The sequence below is a fragment of the Ictalurus punctatus genome, chromosome 14 (assembly GCF_001660625.3).
Source record: "Ictalurus punctatus breed USDA103 chromosome 14, Coco_2.0, whole genome shotgun sequence".
NCBI lineage: Eukaryota > Metazoa > Chordata > Actinopteri > Siluriformes > Ictaluridae > Ictalurus > Ictalurus punctatus.
In genome coordinates this window covers 27,718,491-27,740,046 of record NC_030429.2, presented here as the reverse complement: position 1 = coordinate 27,740,046, position 21,556 = coordinate 27,718,491, and positions in this window count along the sequence as shown.

Sequence of the window (21,556 nt, the reverse complement as noted above, 5' to 3'; positions counted from 1 at the left end):
TGTTCAAATGTTCTCCCACTTATTTTGCTCCTTAAGAAGAATGGAGAATAAAATCAATGTGAACTGTGATGTATTTGAGCTGAAATGATGGGCTAATGCAAGGAGGGATACAACCACCATCAGAGTGTGAGGAGAGTTAATTCCTGCAGCATCTGGAAGGAGACGTGGTTTCTTGGTTAAAAATAATCATGTTTCTCATTCACGCTTAAGTTTCAGAAGCTCAGTAAAGTCACCATCTGATTACTAAACCATAGCACAACAGAAAAAGCAGTTTTTGATTAATATTTGCTTACCTGGGGCAGCTGGCTGTGTTTGTGATTTTGTGTTCTGGGATGCAGAAAGTAAACAAACAGAATTACAAACCTGGACAGGACACTTGGTCCACTAGCCATGAGGAAGTTAGCAATCTGATGACTAATTAAAATAAACAAACCATATACTATTCAATGTGACATTTTATTAACTGTACTGCTGTATTGGGTAAAAACTCTAAACTGTGTTGAGCAGAGATTCTCCACCTGAAGTGAGAAACACTGATGTTGCCGTTAAACAGGCCTTTAAGCTTCTGGTATCAGTCATGATCAGAGTTAAGGCTGTAATAATTACATACTGTAACGATTAGTGTGATTAAATAACTCATTCTGTTGATTAGAATAAAAGATTAATGCTGCAGTATAAGAGTGAAGAGAATGTAATAATGTGAATACAGGCTACTCAGCAAAAAAAAACACCCCTTTTTCAGCGGACTGGACTTTTAAAGATCATTTTTTACAATCCAAAGAAACTTTGCAGATCTTTATTGGAAAGCGTTTAAATGTTTTTCACACTTGTTTAATGAACTATTGGAGCAGTCCTTAAGACATGAACAGTTTACAGGTGGAAGGCAACTAAGGTCACAGTTACAATAACTTGGGACACTAAGGAGATCTTTCTACTGACTTTGAAAAACACGTCTAAGAAAGATGTCTAGGGTTCCTGCTCATCTGCGTGAACATGCCATAGACCTGCTGCAGGGAGACATGAGGACTGCAGATGTGTGCGGAGGAATAAACTGTAATGTCTGTAATGTAAGAGGCCTGAGATGGTGCTACAGGCAGACAGGAAGGACAGCTGATCATCCTCGCAGTGGAAAATTACATGTAAGCGTGTGCCCCCCCCCCACCAGATGTGATGGAGAACTTCCTTGAAGGAAGAGTGGAAGAACATCTCGCAGCAAGAACTGACCAATCTGGTGCAGTCCATGAGGATGAGATGCACTGTAGTAATTAAAGCAGCTGGAGAACACCAGATACTGACTGTTCCTTCTGATATTGACTCCACTGTATTCAGGGATTCATTACTCCTTTTCTGTTCCTCAAATGTCTGTGAAACTTCAATTTATGTCTCAGAGTTTTTGTTAATACAAATATCCATCCTCAACCGCTTATCCACAATCGGGTCGTGGGGGTAGCGGCTCCAGCAAGGGACCCCAAACTTCCCTTTCAAGAGCCACGTTAACCAGCTCTGACTGGGGGATCCCGAGGTGTTCCCAGGCCAGTGTGGAAATAGTCTCCCCACCTTGTCCTGGGTCTTCCCTGAGGTCTCCTCCTAGCTGGATGTGCCTGGAACACATCCCTAGGGAGGCGCCCAAGGGGTATCCTTACTAGGTGCCCGAACCACCTCAACTGGCTACTTTCAACACAAAGGAGCAGCGGCTCTACTCTGGGTTCCTTTCGGATAGCCAAGCTCCTCACCGTATCTCTAAGGGAGAGGCCAACCACCCTCCTGAGAGAACCCATTTTGGCTGCTTGTACCCATGATCTAGTTCTTTTGGTTACTACCCAACCTTCATGACCATAGGTGAGGGTAGGAATGAAAATTGCCCGGAAGATCGAGAGTTTTGCCTTCCGGCTCAGCTCTCTTTTCGTCACACCGGTATGGTAAAGCGATTGCAATACCATTCCCACTGCTCCGATTCTCCAGCCAATCTCCTGCTCCGATGTCCCCTCACTCATGAACAAGACCAGAGGTACTTGAACTCCTTCACTTGGGTTATGTTCTCATTCCCTACCTGGAGTAGGCACTCCATCGGTTTCCTGCTGAGAACCATGGCCTCAGATTTAGAGGTACTAATCCTCATCCTAGCTGCTTCGCACTTGGCTGTGAACCAATCCAGTGAGTGCTGAAGGTCACGGACCGATGATGCCATCAGGACCACATCATCTGCAAAAAACAGCGATGAGATCATCAGGTCACCAAACCGCAACCCCTCCCCACCATGACTATGCCTCGATATCCTGTACATGAATATCACAAACAGGATTGGTGACGAAGCGCAGCCCTGGCGGAGACCAACCCCCACCTGGAACAAGTCCAACTTTTTGCTGAGCATTCAGACACGGCTCCGAATGACTGACACATGAGCACCTCCCACAGTAAACCCCTGGGGACCCGGTCATACGCCATCTCCAGATCCACAAAACACATGTGGACCGGATGGGCATACTCCCAGGCCCCCTGCAAGATCCTTTCGAGAGTAAAGTTGGTCCGTTGTTCCACGACCAGGACAGAATCCGCATTGTTCCTCAATCCAAGGTTCGACTATTGGCCGAACCCTCCATTCCAGCACCTTGGAGTAGACTTTACCGGGGAGGCTGAGACGTGTGATACCCCTATAATTGGCGTACACTCTCTGGTCCCCCTTTTTAAACAGGGGAACCACCACCCTGGTCTGCCACTCCTTGGGCACTGTCCCCAACTTCCACGCAATGTTAAAGTGGTGTGTCATCCGAGACATCCCCTCCAGACCCAGAGCTTTCAGCATTTCTGGACGGATCTCATCAATCCCCGAGGCTTTGCCACTGTGTAGTTGTTTGACTACCTCAGTGACCTCCACCAGGGAAATTGACGACCCCCCCCCCCCCCCCCCCCCCCCCACTGCTTCCACCTCTGCCTCTACCATAGAGGGCGTGTTAGTCGGATTCAGGGGTTCCTCAAAGTGTTCCTTCCACCGTGCTGATTACGTACACAAATGTTGCCTATGTAGTATAATGAAGGATTAGCTAATAATAGTCAAGAAATAACTAATGGATAAATCATTAACTCAACAGAAAAGGCAGGAAATTAAATTATTTTCCAGTGGGCCGTATCATGGCTGACCCTGTGCTCAAACCCCAACTTGCTGGGATGAAATTAATGAAGTGAAACTAAATATTAACAATAGAATGTTAAGATGTATATCATACAATATAAACTTATGGAATATGTATGTTCTTCAAATTAATTGTTCATTAATAAATTTATCAAAGAGATTCTTTTTATCATTTCTGTTCAAAAGATTTATCATAAGTGTTACATTTTTACATTCAGTTAAGCTCCGCCCCAGATTTATGTGTCTAATAGGCCCGTCACTCTGAGGATCCATCATTCGAGTTTATCCAAATTATATCACAACCAAAGTCCCGATCAGTCCATAAACTGTCCTGTAAGGTCTCCTGTTGGAATTCCTTTTAGTAATTCCTATTCACATTGACACACCATGGGACTCTCGATTATTGTAACCATGATAGTTCAACTTTTAAACATGTTGGATTTTATACAAAATTTACTGCTAAAAACCTGCTTGATCTGCAAGTTTTTATACAAACACTCTCAAATTCTCATTAATTTGTGTGCACAAGATGTGTAGTAGCGTAATTAAATTGAAATGTATTTCAATATCTTAAAAACCCATTCATAATAATGCATTTAAAAAATACATACTTTAAATAAATGTTTTATTTGGTCATTTTATCATTATTTCCAATCATGCAAAAATTCCAACCTAAAATTGGAACATTAATTCAGTCAAATGTGAACCTTTAAATACTAAAATACTCTAATATTGCTAAGTGAAAATCACATAACACAGACACACTGATGTAAATAATTACATCCACACTACAGTAAAACACAGATACACTGGTAAACTAAAAATACTATAAACGGGATATAAAAATGAAGTCTGCTCCTGATGCAATGAAAAAATATGAAATAAATAAAAATGTATGTAAGCAGGTGAATTAACACTGAACTAAACAGTGACCGTGTGATGGTCCCTGACCAAGCTTTTCTCCACTGCAATGCTGATTGTGGTTTCTACAGCACAAGTTTCATCATTGTCATTTGCTATGCCGCACCCCTTGGTTACAGTTGCTACATCTGACAAGCTTTTACATGAAACATGCCATTTCAAAGTGATGTGCACATTTAGCAGGAATTTCACCAAATACAACCGTTAAATACTGTTTAATGCTATTTCACGGTTATACATTGAACACTGGATTATATGGATAATTATTTAAAGCCATCTTGTTTAAAAGCAATGTCACTTGATGTTAGTGACTTTATCACTGTCTCTGAAAGCTAAGAAAAGCTGTAATTATATCTCCTATCTGTGCAAATGAATATCAGCTGGGTTAGTAAAGTGGAATGACACGGAAAAGTATTGAACACACTATGAAAAAGTGGTTCTCCAAGGTAAGGCAAGGACCCAGCTGCAATCCGTAAGTAATTATACCCCCTATCTGTGTAAATTAATATCAGCTGGGTCAGTACATTGATGGTCTATAAAAAGGCTTTTCGTTACCAAGGTGTCACACACGAAACATCTCATGATTGGTAAAAGCAAAGAGCTCTCCCAAGACCTTCTCAGCCTTATTGTAGTGAAACATATTGATGGACTCGGATACAGACCTATTTCAAAACTTCTGAATCCTCCAGTAAGCTCCACTGGGGCCGTTATCCACAAGTGGAAGCAACATCGCTTCATCACCCGGCCACGCACAGGAGCTCCTCACAAGATCTCTGACCAGGGAGTCAGAAGAGTAGCCCAAGAGCCAAGGACCACTCGAAAAGAGGCAGCAGGTGCCATCACAGAGAAAACAATAGGCAATGCACTCCACTGCTCACACTCACTCTACAAGACTCCATTACTAAAGAAAAGGCATGTCGCAGCTCATTTAAAGTTTGCTACAACTCATCTGGACAAGAAACAATGAATGGAGTCCTTTACCGGGAGATTCTTGAGAAGAATCTGCTGCCATCCACCAGGATGATGATATGTGGGTGGAGCTTCCAGCAGGACAACGATCCAAAGGAAACTCTCAATTGGTTTCAGAGAAATAAATCAAGGTGTTAGAATGTCCCAGTCAATCACCTGACTTGAATCCAACTGAACAAGATTTAAACACAATGTTTAGAAGAACGGACCGAAATCACACCTGAATACAGCAACCATTAATTTCTTCATACAGGAAGTGACTTGAACCGTCACTACAAACAGACTTCTCCACTAAGTATAAATACATTTCAGTTAGTGTTCAATACTTTCCCCCCATGTCATTCCTCTTATTACACATAACTTTATTTATGGACTTCAATGTTTGGATTTCTATGTGTGAAAGAAGAGGGACACACCCATCACCAGCAGGCAAGGAGATGTCCTTTCTGAGTAACCTGGAGGAAGATAATTCAGAAACGGTCAGTCACTAAATGTTTAAAGTTTAGTTATTTTGGATATCAGTTTGAGGTTTAATATGTATGTACCTGAGGCTGTCTGTGTTTCTTTGGGCCCCAGGAAGAAAATCAAAACAGAATGAATTAATTTAGAATTAGTTTGTAATCTACAAATGTGTACAAGCCAAGATAAACAATTCATCTAGTTAATCAACTAGTGGTGAGGAGACTAGCAAACTAATGACTTGTTTAAACAAAACACACTATACACAATGCTTATGCTATTGTTTAGAAGACCTTTGTTTTTATTGCTAAGAGAAGTGAGTATACTTGGCTACTAACACTGATTATGCCATTAATTTACTTAACGGAAAAACTATATATAGTACGTTGCACATGTGATTATACATGTTATGTGCAACGTAATTCCATTTTGTCCTGAAATTGACAAAAGTAAGCGGGGGGGGGGGATAAAAACAGGTGGAAAACAATTACATGTGAAAATGAATAAATGCTATGAAAAAATCATGTAAAATTACATCTGAAGGTAAAATTATCATAAAATTCATGTGGAAAAAAAATAAAAAATCTTATGAATGTATCACATGGATAAATGTCTCATGTATCACGGTCAAACACTTACCATGGACTGAGAATTTCACACTCCCAATCAATCTCCATTCTAGGGAGACGGTGGGCTTTTCATTTCTCACCAATATGTAGCTTTGGTAGATTCCTGCATCAGATTTTCGGACATTCTTCAACACTAGGGAACAGTTTCCTTTAAGTAGAGCGTCCTGTGGAATATCCACATGGTCCTCGTATCCCTCAGCAACATACAACATTCCATTCCATCTCTCAATCACAATCTCAGAATCAGTTCTCCAGCGAACACGTGTTCTTTGGATCTGCGTATTATTAATCTCACACGGCAGCACAGCTGTGAAGCCAACTTTAGTAGAAATGACCTCAGAACCTGCACAAAGGAACATATTTAGTGACTGTCAAGCAGTAATTTCTTAATTCTTGTTTATCTTGGTGAAAATGCTAACTTACCAACACAGTAAACAATCCACAGGATGTAAACACACAAGAGCGAAGCTTTGCAATGTATAGAATAGTTCTGTGTACACATTTTCTAAAAGAAAACCAAAGACAAGGTTAATGAATGTTATGTAGTAGGTGACAGTTTCACATAGAGCTGTCATTATCACACATGTAAAATGAGGATTAATCAAAACTACTAAGATCCTTTTATCTACTGGTTATAATCATTCCATAAAAAAACCAAAAACCTTGGGGACACAGACCGACAACCCGAAAACATAATGCCTCCAACACTCAGTGGCAGAGGTGTAAAAAATTCTCAAACTGTAATATACAAGGTGAAGCCAATTTGCTAACCCAAGCAGTCTCCCTCTTACACTTATTATAAAAGCATATGCATGAAACCAAATTTAGATTACCATCATCACTCTTGCATTTCAAAGTATTTCATATAGAGGGTTAAAGATTTTATTATAGATGAAACTAAAAGCATGTAACCAGATACATTAGTGCTTGAACAGTAAGATAAATGCTATCTTGCTGCAACATGCTACAGGGAAACCACTTTTCAAGATGCACTTATTCTCAGAGTAAGGCCTAGTGTGTAACTGAGATGAGAACCTAAAATGGATTCACTGACAATTTTTAAAAACATCTGTACATGCATGCAGTTATCTGATCAGCCAATCATGTGGCAGCAGCACACTGCATAAAATCATGCAGATACAGGTCAACAGCTTGTTAACATCAGAATGGAGAAAATGTGATCCCTGTGAAAGTGTTTTTATTTGTTTATTTATTTTTATTAACTTTAAAGCATGCCTGAGTGGTGTTGGGTGCAGAGGAAACCATATGGAACCAGTGGCACTGAGCATACATTAACGGGGTCACTGGGGAGGCCTGTATGGTTTTGGTTGCCAACATCTACCTGTGTAATCAAATGTTTATTACTAGAAACCAGTGACTACTGTGACTAGGGCAGTTGGAGTACAGGGAAGATTGGAGGACAGCCAGGAAAGACTGGATGGCAGAGGGAAAGACCGCATCAGGAGTGGGTGGCTGGTAGCCCACTAGTCCCTAAGAGAGACGTAAAGTATTTACCATAAAGTCAACAAATAGAAGACAACCCATAAGCCCTCCGCTGAAAGGCAGGGTGAAAGGTGGGCCTAATCGGACAGAGTGAAATGTGTAGGGAAAGGCCAACAGTAACCTTGCATTGCAACCGCAGATCAGATTTGAGGGAACTAAATCCCAATCATTGCTGAGGGAAGGCAGGTAGGTGAGGAGGAAGACCCTGTAGTGGAGAGAGACCTGAACTGTGTGAGCACCACCCACCTATCCCAAAAAAGCAGAGCCAAGAAGAGCAGGCACAGCTAGGAAGGACAAGACCATGTGGCCAAAGATCAGTGAAGCAATTGCATGGCCAGGGGTGTACTCGCTTTTGTTGCCAGCGGTTTAGACATTAATGGCAGAGTTATTTTGAGGGAACAGCAAACTTACACTGTTACAATGTAAATTAGTGAATGTACAGCTTGTGTAACATAGTGTCATTTCATCAGTGTTGTCGCATGAAAAGATGTAATCAAATATTTACAACAATGTGAGGTATGTATGTCAATGTTACTTGAAATAATTTAAATGTTAACTAAGAAATATTTAAATTTCTTAAACATCAAAAGGAAAAAAAACATTCATGTGGAAGAAAGGGGCCCAAAATTCAGTCTTGCATACCATATCATTTTTCTGCAGAAAACTACAAAGCAATCAATATGCATAAAGAAAGAGAAAGAAAGAGAAATGCCTTCTACCATTCAAGTTTTGGTTTATACTCGGAACTGAAAATTGTGATGCCCTACAGCAACAGCCTAAGCAGTGCATTGGTTTCTGCAACTTTGTTTATAAGTGCTAATTTTAGCGGTATCGAGCTTTCATGTACTTTACAATACAGCTTTGAAAGATTATAAAAATAGCTTGTTTTGACGATCATATTCTGTTCCCACCCATATTCCCAGTGGCGTCCGACACAGATACACATACATAAAGCCTAGTCTGACCAGACCCATAAACAAATTTTGTAGGGGGCTAGGTAGAAAAGGGTTTAGCACCCATGGCTTCCATGTTGAAATATAGTCTGTACCTGTATGCAGAGATATCGCAAACCACAATGTCCACTGGATCCGTTTCGCAAAACCGAGGAGGAAGCAGGAGGTCCTTTTGGATAGGTCTTGTCTACTGCAGTATGAACACTGAAATCTGATCTACTCATTTTGTGGACTATTTTCACTTACCAGGTAGTAGAGAGATTCAGACCCAGCCTGATAAATAAATTAAACCGGGTTGTAACGCACATGCGCACAGCTATCCAGCAGCATTGTTTTAGTGGTGACTCAGCAGGAAGGACTGCACAAACACTCCAAACCCTGATAATGGGTGTATAATGAAATGAAACATGTGCACACTTTATTTGGGGCAATAATAGAGAAGTGACAACATGGTCACTCTGATATAATCCAAGAGACTCGGAGCAGTAGACCTTGGCAACTATTTAAAATAAAAAATAACCTTTTGCAAAAGTGTGACTGAAGCCATGAATAGAGGAGCTGGTTGGATAGGCGAATTAAAACATGGAAGAAAAAAGGGAAGGTTTAGACAAAACATGACCTTTACAAATTAATATATTGAGACTTTAGATTTAAGTATGAAAATCTAAAACTAGACTAATTTATCTAACAGTATAAAAAAAAGTATTTTTAAACACATCTTACAATAACCGAAAGCGAGGAGTGTATTAACCCTTGTGCATCCTTATGGACATTTTTGTCTTTTTCATTTAAAAAAATAATCATTTTGTCTGCGTTAATAGTATACATTTTGCAAAAGGTGTTATTATTGGAATTTTAATATTTCGCCCTCATTTGCTTTCGTTAATCTATTTTACACTACATACACAAAATAGTTCCACTCAGGAACTTAAGGACAAAAATGTCCTCATTGAAACTCGTTTCAAACTGCAATATTTAATCCCTGTGACGTCTAAGCATCAAATCATGCGCTGTGTTAACAGGCTTTTATTTTATTGAGGTTTCAAAACACTGAATTTATTATTATTTATTATTATTATTATTATTATTATTATTATTATTATTATTATTATTTTAATTTTTTTATTTTATTTTTTACACAATTCTGAAATGTGTAATTTTCTCAGGTTTAGCCTCTGGGGGTAAAAACAATGCTTTTCCTTCTTTCTTATTCTGCTGTATTATAGAGAACTCCAGACCAACTGAATAAATGATAGGTGTGTGTGTGTGTGGTATGGATATAAGAGATGTGGTTTGTGTTTTACAGTGAGAGAGAGAAGTATTTGATCCCCTGCTGATTTTGTACGTTTGCCCACTGACAAGGAAACGATCAGTCTATAATTTTAATGGTAGATTTATTTGAACAGTGAGAGACAAACAACAAAAAAATATAGAAAAACGCATGTCAAAAATGTTATAAATTGATTTGCATTTTAATGAGGGAAAAAAGTATTTGACCCCCTCTCAATCAGAAAGATTTCTGGCTCCCAGGTGTCTTTTATACAGGTAACGAGCTGAGATTAGGAGCACACTCTTTAAAGGGAGTTCTAATCTCAGCTTGTTACCTGTATAAAAGACACCTGTCCACTGAAGCAATCAATCAATCAGATTCCAAACTCTCCACCATGGCCAAGACCAAAGAGCTCTCCAAGGATGTCAGGGACAAGATTGTAGACCTACACAAGTCTGGAATGGGCTACAAGACCAGTGCCAAGCAGCTTGGTGAGAAGGTGACAACAGTTGGTGCGATTATTCACAAATGGAAGAAGCACAAAAGAACTGTCAATCTCCCTCGGCCTGGGGCTCCATGCAAGATCTCACCTCGTGGAGTTGCATTGATCATGAGAACAGTGAGGAATCAGCCCAGAACTACACGGGAGGATCTTGTCGGTGATCTCAAGGCAGCTGGGACCATAGTCACCAAGAAAACAACTGGTAACACACTATGCCGTGAAGGACTGAAATCCTGCAGCGCGCACAAGGTCCGCTGCTCAAGAAAGCACATATACATGCCCGTCTGAAGTTCGCCAATGAACATCTAATGGTTCAGAGGACAACTGGGTGAAAGTGTTGAGGTCAGATGAGACCAAAATGGAGCTCTTTGGCATCAACTCAACTCGCCGTGTTTGGAGGAGGAGGAATGCTGCCTATGACCCCTGGAACACCATCCCCACCGTCAAACATGGAGGTGGAAACATTATGCTTTGGGGTTTTTTTTCTGCTAAGGGGACAGGACAACTTCACCGCATCAAAGGGACGATGGACGGGGCCATGTACCGTCAAATCTTGGGTGAAAACCTCCTTCCCTCAGACAGGGCATTGAAAATGGCTCGTGGATGGATATTCCAGCATGACAATGACCCAAAACACACGGCCAAGGCAACAAAGGAGTGGTTCAAGAAGAAGCACATTAAGGTCCTGGAGTGACCTAGCCAGTCTCCAGACCTCAGTCCCATAGAAAATCTGTGGAGAGAGCTGAAGGTTTGAGTTGCCAAATGTCAGCCTCGAAACCTTAATGATTTGGAGAAGATCTGCAAAGAGGAGTGGGACAAAATCCCTCCTGAGATGTGTGCAAACCTGGTGGCCAACTACAAGAAACGTCTGACCTCTGATTGCCAACAAGGGTTTTGCCAGCAAGTACTAAGTCATGTTTTGCAGAGGGGTCAAATACTTATTTCCCTCATTAAAATGCAAATCAATTTATAACATTTTTGATGTGTGTTTTTCTGGATTTTTGTTGTTATTCTGTCTCTCACTGTTCAAATAAATCTATAATTAAAGTTATAGACTGATCATTTCTTTGTTAGTGGGCAAACGTACAAAATCAGCAGGGGATCAAATACTTTTCCCCTCACTGTATGGGAAATTGTGTGAGAGAGAGAGAGAGAGAGAGAGAGAGAGAGAGAGAGGTTTGAAAGATGATTGATTTGTGACTGGAAGTCACAAACCCCACCCCATGTATATGAGTCAAAGAATTTTCCTGAGCTTTGAAGAGTTTTTGCATTATGTAAAGAAAGCGACATGAAAATGAATGTTTGGTAATTATGATCAGAACTAATGCTGTTAAAAATCGAAGTCAATGAAAGTGGAAACATATATTTAATGATATTTCTATGACAGTTTTTGACATGGACATTTCTGTCCTCTATGGAGCTGTGTAACTTTTTTTTAATTGACACACAAGGCTTAAAAATAAAGACATAAGACATTTCAGAGAATATTCATGTGGTATGGTTGACTTATACAACTTCAAGCGAGGTGAGTGAAGGTTGTTTACACATACCTCCTGTTCTCTGTAGTGCAGCTGTTTCCAGTTTGTCTTCCATTCCATTGACCTGATCCCCAGCAGAAATCCATCATTCCCACTGTTTATATGGTCTTTAAGTATCTGGATCTCAGTTGTTAGATCCTCTCACCCATTCCTTCATCACAACAAACTTCAGTGTTGATGCCAAGCATGTTCGCTCTCATCTAAATTTACCCTTACATCATCGTTTAGCACAGAGGCGCAAATGACGTATGCAGTGAATGGGGCACGGTGAGCGTGGAGATGGGGGCGGGGCTGGGCATAAATGGCAATCATTTACTCATTGTAGCAACATCATTCTTTGAAAAGCTTCTTTCATAATACGTTATAAATAGGCATAATCAAAACCTTTTTTTAATAATGAAAGTAAACATTTACATCGCTATGCCCCAAAATATTCCTTGCCCCCCCCCCTTCTTTTTTTCATGAACCTTTTTACGTTAGTTTTTATTAATGATGCTGAACATTATCCCGGATACAATTCGGCGGAACACACACACACACACACACACACACACACACACATATATATATATATATATATCCCCGCTGCAGACTCTCACACAGTTAGCGCGAGCGCAGAATGACGCGGTCACGCCCCCTCCTTGTCCTGAAGGGAAATACTCCTCATTACAAGAGGTGACTCAACACAAGGAAAGACTGTCTTGCTATTCCAGTCGAAAAGCTTCAAACCTGTGCTGCATCACTGCACAGCCCAGTACAGCAGAACATAGTTTCTAGGATCTTCATCATATAATCCATCATGAACATCTTATCACAACAGTCTGCTATAGGATTCTGATCAAATGTTTTTAGGATCACCTCTTATGTGACGAGTATAATTATAAAGGACTTGTGTAACTGCAGAGTAGAACCAGATGAACCCAGAGTAAAGTGCAGATGTTTGGAAATCATTTGATATGGCATGCTATGAGAAGAACTGGCATGTTCGGAACAAAATCCTCCTCAAATACAACTCGCAGTCCAGTCACACCAATGCTGGGTGCACACTACACAACTTTCAAAACGTCCGAGTGTTGAAGGCGTGTATACACTTCACTACACCTCACCTGCAGACAATTCTCACACACTACACCCTCTTTCACCTAGAGGGAACCCTATGAATTTTTTTTATCAACATAAATGAAAGCTCTTTCCAAGTGTGAAACAGCCTTCCTCATCTCACAGTGCATTAATATAAACCTGGGATGTGCAGCTGCACTACACTCAGAGCTGCTGTTACAGTAAATTAATCAACAACTTCTGACCAATCACAATCCAGAATTCAACAGCGCTGTGGTATCAATTAAGATAGCATTTCCTTTTGTAGTGTGTGTGTTATATTGCACTTGTCAAGTCCATATTAAACTGTCATCCAATAAAATCACTTGATATGATCTTAACCAATAGGAAACCAGTGAGAGGAAATGGGTGGAGTTAAAACAATATAGAAGAGCACAATTAGGAAGAGGAAACACTGGACTGAATTAGTTTTGTTCCTGGCCTATACATGTTCCTGATCTAGACTTATATCTTCTATCAATTGTTGGAAAAATGTACTAAATATCCCCCCCCCCAAAAAAAATAAAATAAATAAATAAAAAAAATACCTGAAGTTATCGGTAAGTGAAGCTTTAAAAATGATTCTTTTTACTATTGAAAGGAAATTCTCATCATGTACCCTCTTATATTATGAACTGCTGTCAAATACCTATAATGAATGTATTCATTTAATTACTTTGAATAAGCTGATCAACTGCTATCCTTGATTATAATCCTGGAAATACACGACAGTCATAATACAGAACGAGTCCTGTGTGTTTTGGTCAAATCTGTCAGACACCTGGACCAGTAATAACCGTCCACGCACTGCTTCTTATCAATGTGCACGAATACTTCTGTTTTGAATGAATAAACCGGTAGTCTCTGTGAACCCTCATATCTGTGTGTGTGTGTGTGTGTGTGTGTGTGTGTGTGTGTGTTTTCATTTCGGACTCTCCAGGTGTGCCGGACTCTGCAGCAAACCACACTTTCTAGCTCAGGAGCACAGAACTAAAAGTTAATAGAAGTTAATGGTAAAACAGGCTGGAAGGCATGACGGACGATCTGATGGGCATAAGGCATAATCTGAGATGCGTGGAAATCTAACAACTATTTAAAATTTAAATATATATTTTTAATACACATGTTTAACAATTATTTTTTACAAAACTTGAACAAAAATATTTGTAATAAGCTAATGCCAAAAAAGGCTAAATGATGTGGTATCAGATTTTATAATAGAGTTAATATATTTACTGAGTGACTATTTAATGAGAAATAATCTCATTCTCATTATCACACATTTGTTTGTTCACAGAAGAAGCTGGAACTACCTTCTCTCAGCTATTCCTGGTCGTTTCCCTTTTATGTTTATTATATTTTCTGTTCTACACTGTAAAGAAGAAACTGTTGATGGAAGTGAAAATATCAAGACATTGTGAAGTCTGAGTTTAACTGCCGTTATCTCAGTTAAGATTATCTTATTTAACTGATATTTAATTCCTGCTTCAGCCAATTAAAACAAACATGGCGAAAATACTTAATTACTTGATTCTGACAAACAGCAGAAACTTTATTTTATTTAGTCTGTGTGTATTACATAATATTTTGAAAGACAGAGTAATAAGAACAATAAAAATGTAAGCGTCTTCCAGGGAATAGGAACATTTCAGAATAATATTCAGAATATAAAATGATGTGATATTAATACACTTTACATGAAGACAAATGAATAAAAACAACAATAAACTAAGAACGGAATGTTCACTGTATGAACACGTGGACCTGTGGAACTTAACCTCACATTATGGATGTGGAAAAAGAACTATCATGTTATCACAGTCTGTAATAGAATTCTGATCAAATGTTTTTGGGATCATCTTCGTCTTCAACCAGCCCAAGAGAACCCATGTCAAACCCCTCTTCATCTCCCTCCACTGGCTTCCTGTAACTGCCTGCATCAAATTCAAGGCCTTGATACTCCCCTACAAGACCTTGTCTGGAACAGCGCCTCCTACCTCAACTCTCTCCTGAAGGCCTACATTCCCTCTCGCAATTTGCGATCGGTTAGCGACCGACGCTTAGTAGTTCCCACTTAGCCTGGCTCAAGGTTCCTTTCCAGAACCTTCACGCTAACTGTTCCTCAGTGGTGGAATGAACTTCCAACCTCAATCCGGACCGTAGAATCTCCCACCATCTTCAAAAAACAGCTAAAGACCCACCTCCTTCTATGAACACCTAACAAACTCATAATAAAAAATAAAAAATTGCACTTACACCTCTACTCTGTGCACTTTGCTTCTTCTGGAACTCAATTAACAGATCTTGAACAGTTGCACTACTTGTATTGTTCTCTGCTTAACATCGCTTTGCTTGTATTCTCATTTGTAAGTCGCTTTGGATAAAAGCGTCTGCTGAGTGAATAAATGTAATGAAATATATCTCCTATAACGTGACCAGTAATAATTATAAAGGACTTCTGTAAGCGCACAGAGTAAACCCAGATGAACCCAGAGTAAAGAAAACAAAATCCTGCACAAATACAACTCTGAACGAGAGTCCAGTCACATTAATCCTGAGTGCACACTACGCAACGTTCAACACGTCAGAGTCCCTGACCGTTCCTCCCTGTATGACTCGAATCGCTTGTGACCAGTTGTGTAGCGTTGAGCACATGTGCACACTTCACTTCACTTACAGACAAAGCTCACACACTACACCCTCTTTCACCTGGAGAGATCCCCTCTGAAACACGCCTCATCCCCATCTCCCACCTCTCCGAGTAAATGTACGCGGTCTTGTTTCTCACTACTTGTATGGAAACGGAGAAATAAGACGTGTGGAGGAAATGATTGTTTAGAGAGATGCAGGCAGCACATGGGAGGAAAAGAAACAACTTTTTTTTTTATACTGTTACACTAATTCTATACTTTGATACTTCCTCGCTCTAATACATTATCGTTTCTATAGTAACAGCTCATTCACAAGGACCTGGAAGGCAGCTGCTCCACAAACAAATGTGTAATCACTGAAATGAAGTTTTTGTATGGAGATGTTTACAAAAGTGTAAACGTGCAAACACTGTAATCATTGGCAGCTTGCTGTGGAATAAGAGCAATAAAGCCATCAGGGATGTGCTGTTATAGGAAAATAATCAACTTCACATCACTCAATATTTTACTATAACTGCACTGCAAACAGTGCTTTAATGCTTAAACAATATTTTAGTTCAGTAAGTTACTGTCTGTGATCTTCTGACAGCCGACATGACCCCTCCTAACAAATACTGCTATAACATCTGATTAAAATTTAATTCTTGTCACACACTCGGTGCGTTTACATGGACAACAATAATCCACTCTTAACCCGATTAAGACGATACTTTGATTAAGAAACTAGCATGTAAACAGCAATTTTTCCTTACCTTAATTTAATTAAGGTCATACTCAAAGTAAGCACTAATCGACGTGTATTACAGATATGTAAACACCTCAATCACATTATGAACGTCGTGTGTTTTCACCGCATTTTGCGACAGGACACAATCACACACTTGGCTGCGTCCCAAACCGCATACTTGCCTACTATAGGCCTGTAGTGGGGAAAGATACATGTATCTCAGCTACTATACAGATGGTAAGTACGTGGTTTGGGATGCACCCCACAGCTTCAAACAGTCACGTATAACATGACGAATAATTAACTGCACTTAAATGTTCATAACAATTAAATAAAAACCCCCAAAACTGTATACGGTTCCATAACGAAGACCAACTATATATTAATATGTGAAATTCTGGAGGGACGTCGGACGGCGTGGCGCAGTGACGTAATGACGCGGTCTGTTAATCTAATTATGTCCTATAACATGTAGACAGGAGTATTGTAAAAGTGACTTGTGTAAAACACCTTAATCACATTTATCTTAATCAGAGTAAGGTCAATAATTAGATTACTGCTGTCCATGTAAACGTAGTCACTGTTGTGTAGTGCACTTTATGTACACTGGATTAAGATACTGGTTAGACACTGGACTACTGATCAGAAGGTTGAGATCAAATCCCAGCACTGCCAAGCTGCCACGGCCGGGCCCTGGATCAAGATCGTGACCCCTCAACTGCTCAGTTGTGAATGAGATAAACTTAAGTCACTCTGGATAAATGTAAGCGTCTTGTGTTGCACCATGGTCCTGGAGAAACATTATTTCAATCTGGTGTATACAAGCTATATAGAGAAATGACAAAAACCACATGACCTGATAATACAGAGACTCAATTATAATTGGGCAACAGCTATGTGCCTCTCAATGCTGATTGGTCAGCACCACACAACTGTCATTTTTAAAAGCAACCTTTTTTCCATGGGTGTGGGATTGAAACAGTTCTGTACAGCTGTAGGTCACTCATGTTTCTCCATAGAAGAGCTGGACGAGTAAATATGAGATGAGGGAAAAGACCATGATCAGTGGGTGAGGACTCGTCATTTCTGCGTCACCTGGAGAGATATAGAAGTGAGTTTCATTTAGTTTAACTAGTATATGCGTGCACGCACACACACACGCACACACACACACACACACACACACTTTTGTAGATTCAATGGCAAGGAGCACTGAAGCTATTCCAGTAGCTCGTAGTGGCCCAAACTCTTACTAATGTTCTTTGGTGGCTCAAAATCTTACGCTGACTCTTTTTTTTCTTTTGTCAGCAAGCTGTGTGTGCATAAACTGTACTCTTAAACTGTAAACCCGTAAATACGAGTCTGAATGAAACACTTTGTTATACACAGTATGTGCACCAGGTCATGTTACAAACGGCGCTGTAGATCTTCTCCAAGCTTGTACTTGAACAATAATAATAAAATGTGAATCTGTAATAGTTTTCTACCATAGTCTAGCTTATTAGGATGTTGGGATCCGCCGTGATGCAGCTCCCCCAGAGCAGAGAGGGTTAAAGCACTTAACTGACATCAATGACTTTTTAATTCATGCAAACTGTTCATAAATCTGTAATTTAACAGAATTATTGAATGTATATGTCCTCTTTTCACCTTTCGTAAGACAAAAGGTGTGTTCAATAACTCACCCAATGCTTCAGAGAGCTGTGTGACTGACAGCAGAATAAGAAAAGCCCTGTGTTTCAGTCATGCTTCATACACCAGTAACGGCTTAGCCATGTTTAACTTGGTTCCAGTATAATGCGCAGCATTTGGTTCCTTATACACTGCTAAGAGCCTGAATGGATCACACCAACGCTGCGTCATAATTAAGCTTTAATTATTGTACTTTTATAACACTGGATGTTTTAAATCAACTGAATATGGAAACCAAAGATACACATTTAACAAAAATTTATTTTCCTGTATCGAAAATGCATTGTGTCAGGATGATATATTTAAATTGGACTGAATTTGAGCATCAAGCCAGTCCTACTATCCAAGTGCATCCCTTTATGGCCACATTTTACCGTCTTAAACCCTATCTGGAGGGGATTAAATGTCCACAGGGGTCCTGGGGTAACTTCTTATTTCACAGAAGCTTCTCTGTGAATATTTTCCCATCTGGATGGGGACATGTCAGTGTCTTTCTACATCCTCAGCGGAGTACATTACAGGCTGAACTCTGTAGGTGAGGCTCACTAACAGCGTAGCTCAGTGTTTACATTCTCAATCTTATACATACAATCTCACTCTAATACTGATTTAACCACACCCTTATTAACTCACCCTCTTCACAAAAATGAACTGTCTGATCTTTGCAATGTTTCACATTAGTAATACTATCACTCTGATCTTTTAGAGATGCAGAGATATACGCTTCTCCTCCTGTACGCAGGTGCCACCTACAGGCCGGGTGCCCATTAAACTACAAGGCTTGTGTTTTCTTTTAAAGTGACACTATAAAATGGATGAATATTTTAAAAAAACAATGCTTTATTGACTATATGCTTAATTATTAAAAGATTAATTATAAACATTATCTTTTTATTTAAACTATTCCTCAACCTCAATTTTTATACAGTGCATCACCAGGACAGGAATAGTCATGTTTATTTTTTTATTTGAGCTGTTCCTACTAACCCTGTGGGTATTATGTCAAATAACTCAGTTTCCCCTCGCACAACGTGCTGGAGCTCGCAGCGCGCTCTGAAACCCGAAGCGCGAGTTTGAAGCGCGAGCTTTCAGTGACATTGACTTTGTTTATTTTTTTACATGTGTTTTATGGTTTAAGTCCTGGCTCTGGGTTAATGTCTGCCCCTGTATTGTCACTGGTTGTTTCTCTCACGTGTTATCAGTGTTCTCAGCTGTTTTGAGTTTCACCCCTGATCGCGTTTATTTAAACCCCTCGTGGGTCTATATGCGTGGCGAAGTATTGTTTGCATTCCGTAACGTACCAAGCCTTTGATCATTGTTCACGTGTCTGGTTTTGAATCTCGTTTCGTGCTTAGCCTCCCCTGTTTCATGCCCATTTGCCTGTTCTGACCATGCCTATGTTTCGTGATTTGGATTTGTCTGCCTTTCTCTAATAAAGCTCTTATCTGCACTTGCATACGTCCTAACCTCCCTTTGGTGATGACAATTTTATCAAATCATTATAATCTATAGGACGGGGAAATAAACAGGGAAAAACATTATTGTATCATGTTGGCACATACATAAATCCTAAATCATAAATCCTCTGTACATGCACTTCTCAATGATGCAAAAGGGATTTACACTGTGGAGTATGTGTACAGTGTAATACAATATTTAAGTATGTCAGCTGAATGTGTTGATTAATGAATATCACTGATAGTATTTAAAAGTAAATAAACTTTACAGACGAGTAATAAAATGATTTCAGCTGTAGTGTTCCTGCTGCTGGGGGTAACAACGTTCTGAATAAAAATCTAGTGCACTTGTATAATACAAGTGTTTCCCATTTAAAGTTATTAGAAAGTCTGTGTGTAGAAAGAGACGCACAAAAATGATCAGTTGTGTGTAATTCTGGCTCATCTAACACTCCCATGAAGAGCTCTGTAATCTGCTGTGTGTTGAAGAAATCCACTAGCATTGGAAAACAGGGAGGTCCACACGAAATTGGTCCTTATTTTTTCATTATACAGTAAGATTTGCACTCTTCCAATCGTCCCTCATGTCCCGCTTTGATTTCTGATGTGTGTGTAATGGACAGTGTGTGATCTACTGAGACTCACTCACTCACCATCAACTGAGAGATAAACACGGCTGATGTCTACTGTTTTTGTCATGTCAGGTCCCTCGTTGTCTCCAACTATCTGGTAGCTCCTGTAGAGAGCTGCATCATGAAGTGTCAGATTGCGCAACACCAAGGAACAGTTCCCCTTAAGCAGCTCTTCCACAGGAACATCCACACGCTCCTTATATCTCGCACCCTGATGGGCCTCCTCACCGAGTCGCTCAAACACAGCCTCAGATTCAATGCGCCAGATAATATATGGTATTCCAAGGACTATGCGCTGCAGTTCACACGGCAGGACAGCTGTAGACCCCACATGTCCAGATATATTGAACTCAGGTTCTGCAGAGAGGGGGTCTGAGATGGGAAAATTTAAATCTAGATTACTCTGGACAGTGCATTTATTTTTAGAACCTTATGTTTCATCTATCCTTTGATGAAAAAAGTGACTTACACACACAGATGGTGATCCACACGATGCAGATGTAAGAAAAGGAGGTCATGGTGACCATTGCTGCCCTCAGTGTGCAGGTTTTCTACAACAAACAAAGGCAGTTGTCTAAAATTAAATACATGTTTAAACATCTACAGTTAATAGACTCCTCCTTGATATTTGTCCACAATTTCTCATTAAATTTGGAATATTATCTAACCATACAGTATAATGTATTCTGACAAACATATTAAACTACATAAAGGTTTTCATTAAGGACAGTCATGTCACTGTAAATCACCAATTTCAGAAGCATCAAATACATCATTGATCTGGAAATGGAACTTTTCTAACTGATCTTTATTGGTTACACATTATTCACTTGCTGGTTTGCCTGCTAGCTGTTACCGTGTCAAAGGCTAAATGTTTACATCAAATGCTAAAAAACAGTTCTGGAAAATACTTAAATAACTATTTGGCTAGGATGCCATGGTAACTGGATTCTTATACTGAATGTTTGTTAGGTTCTAATTAGTATATCATTTGAATAAGTACATATTGTTAATATTATCAATAATAACTGTAATTGTTCTATTATGTTTTCAGGTTTAAAAAAAAAAAAACTTTTTGAATTTGTATACATGTTTAATGCGTGTGTATGTGTACACACACACTTTAATCAGTGTGCTGAAAACCGTTCTGAAGAGTAGAGATGGCTCCTGCTGGCCAGGTTTTCACATGCTTCAAAACCGGTTTGGAGAGTCTGACGAGCGGTCTGTATGCTGGGATTAGCATAACCGAGGTGGGGGCAGAGCTCAGCCGTGTACGCGCCAGGCAAGTTTGTGTAAACAACATCCAGCATGTTCGCCTCTTATTGCAAAGTCCACATGTTGGTGAAATTTAGGGAGCACTGTGAGATTCGCATGGTTGAAATCTCCGGCGATGATGCAGTCCATCGGGGTGTGTGTTCTGCAGTT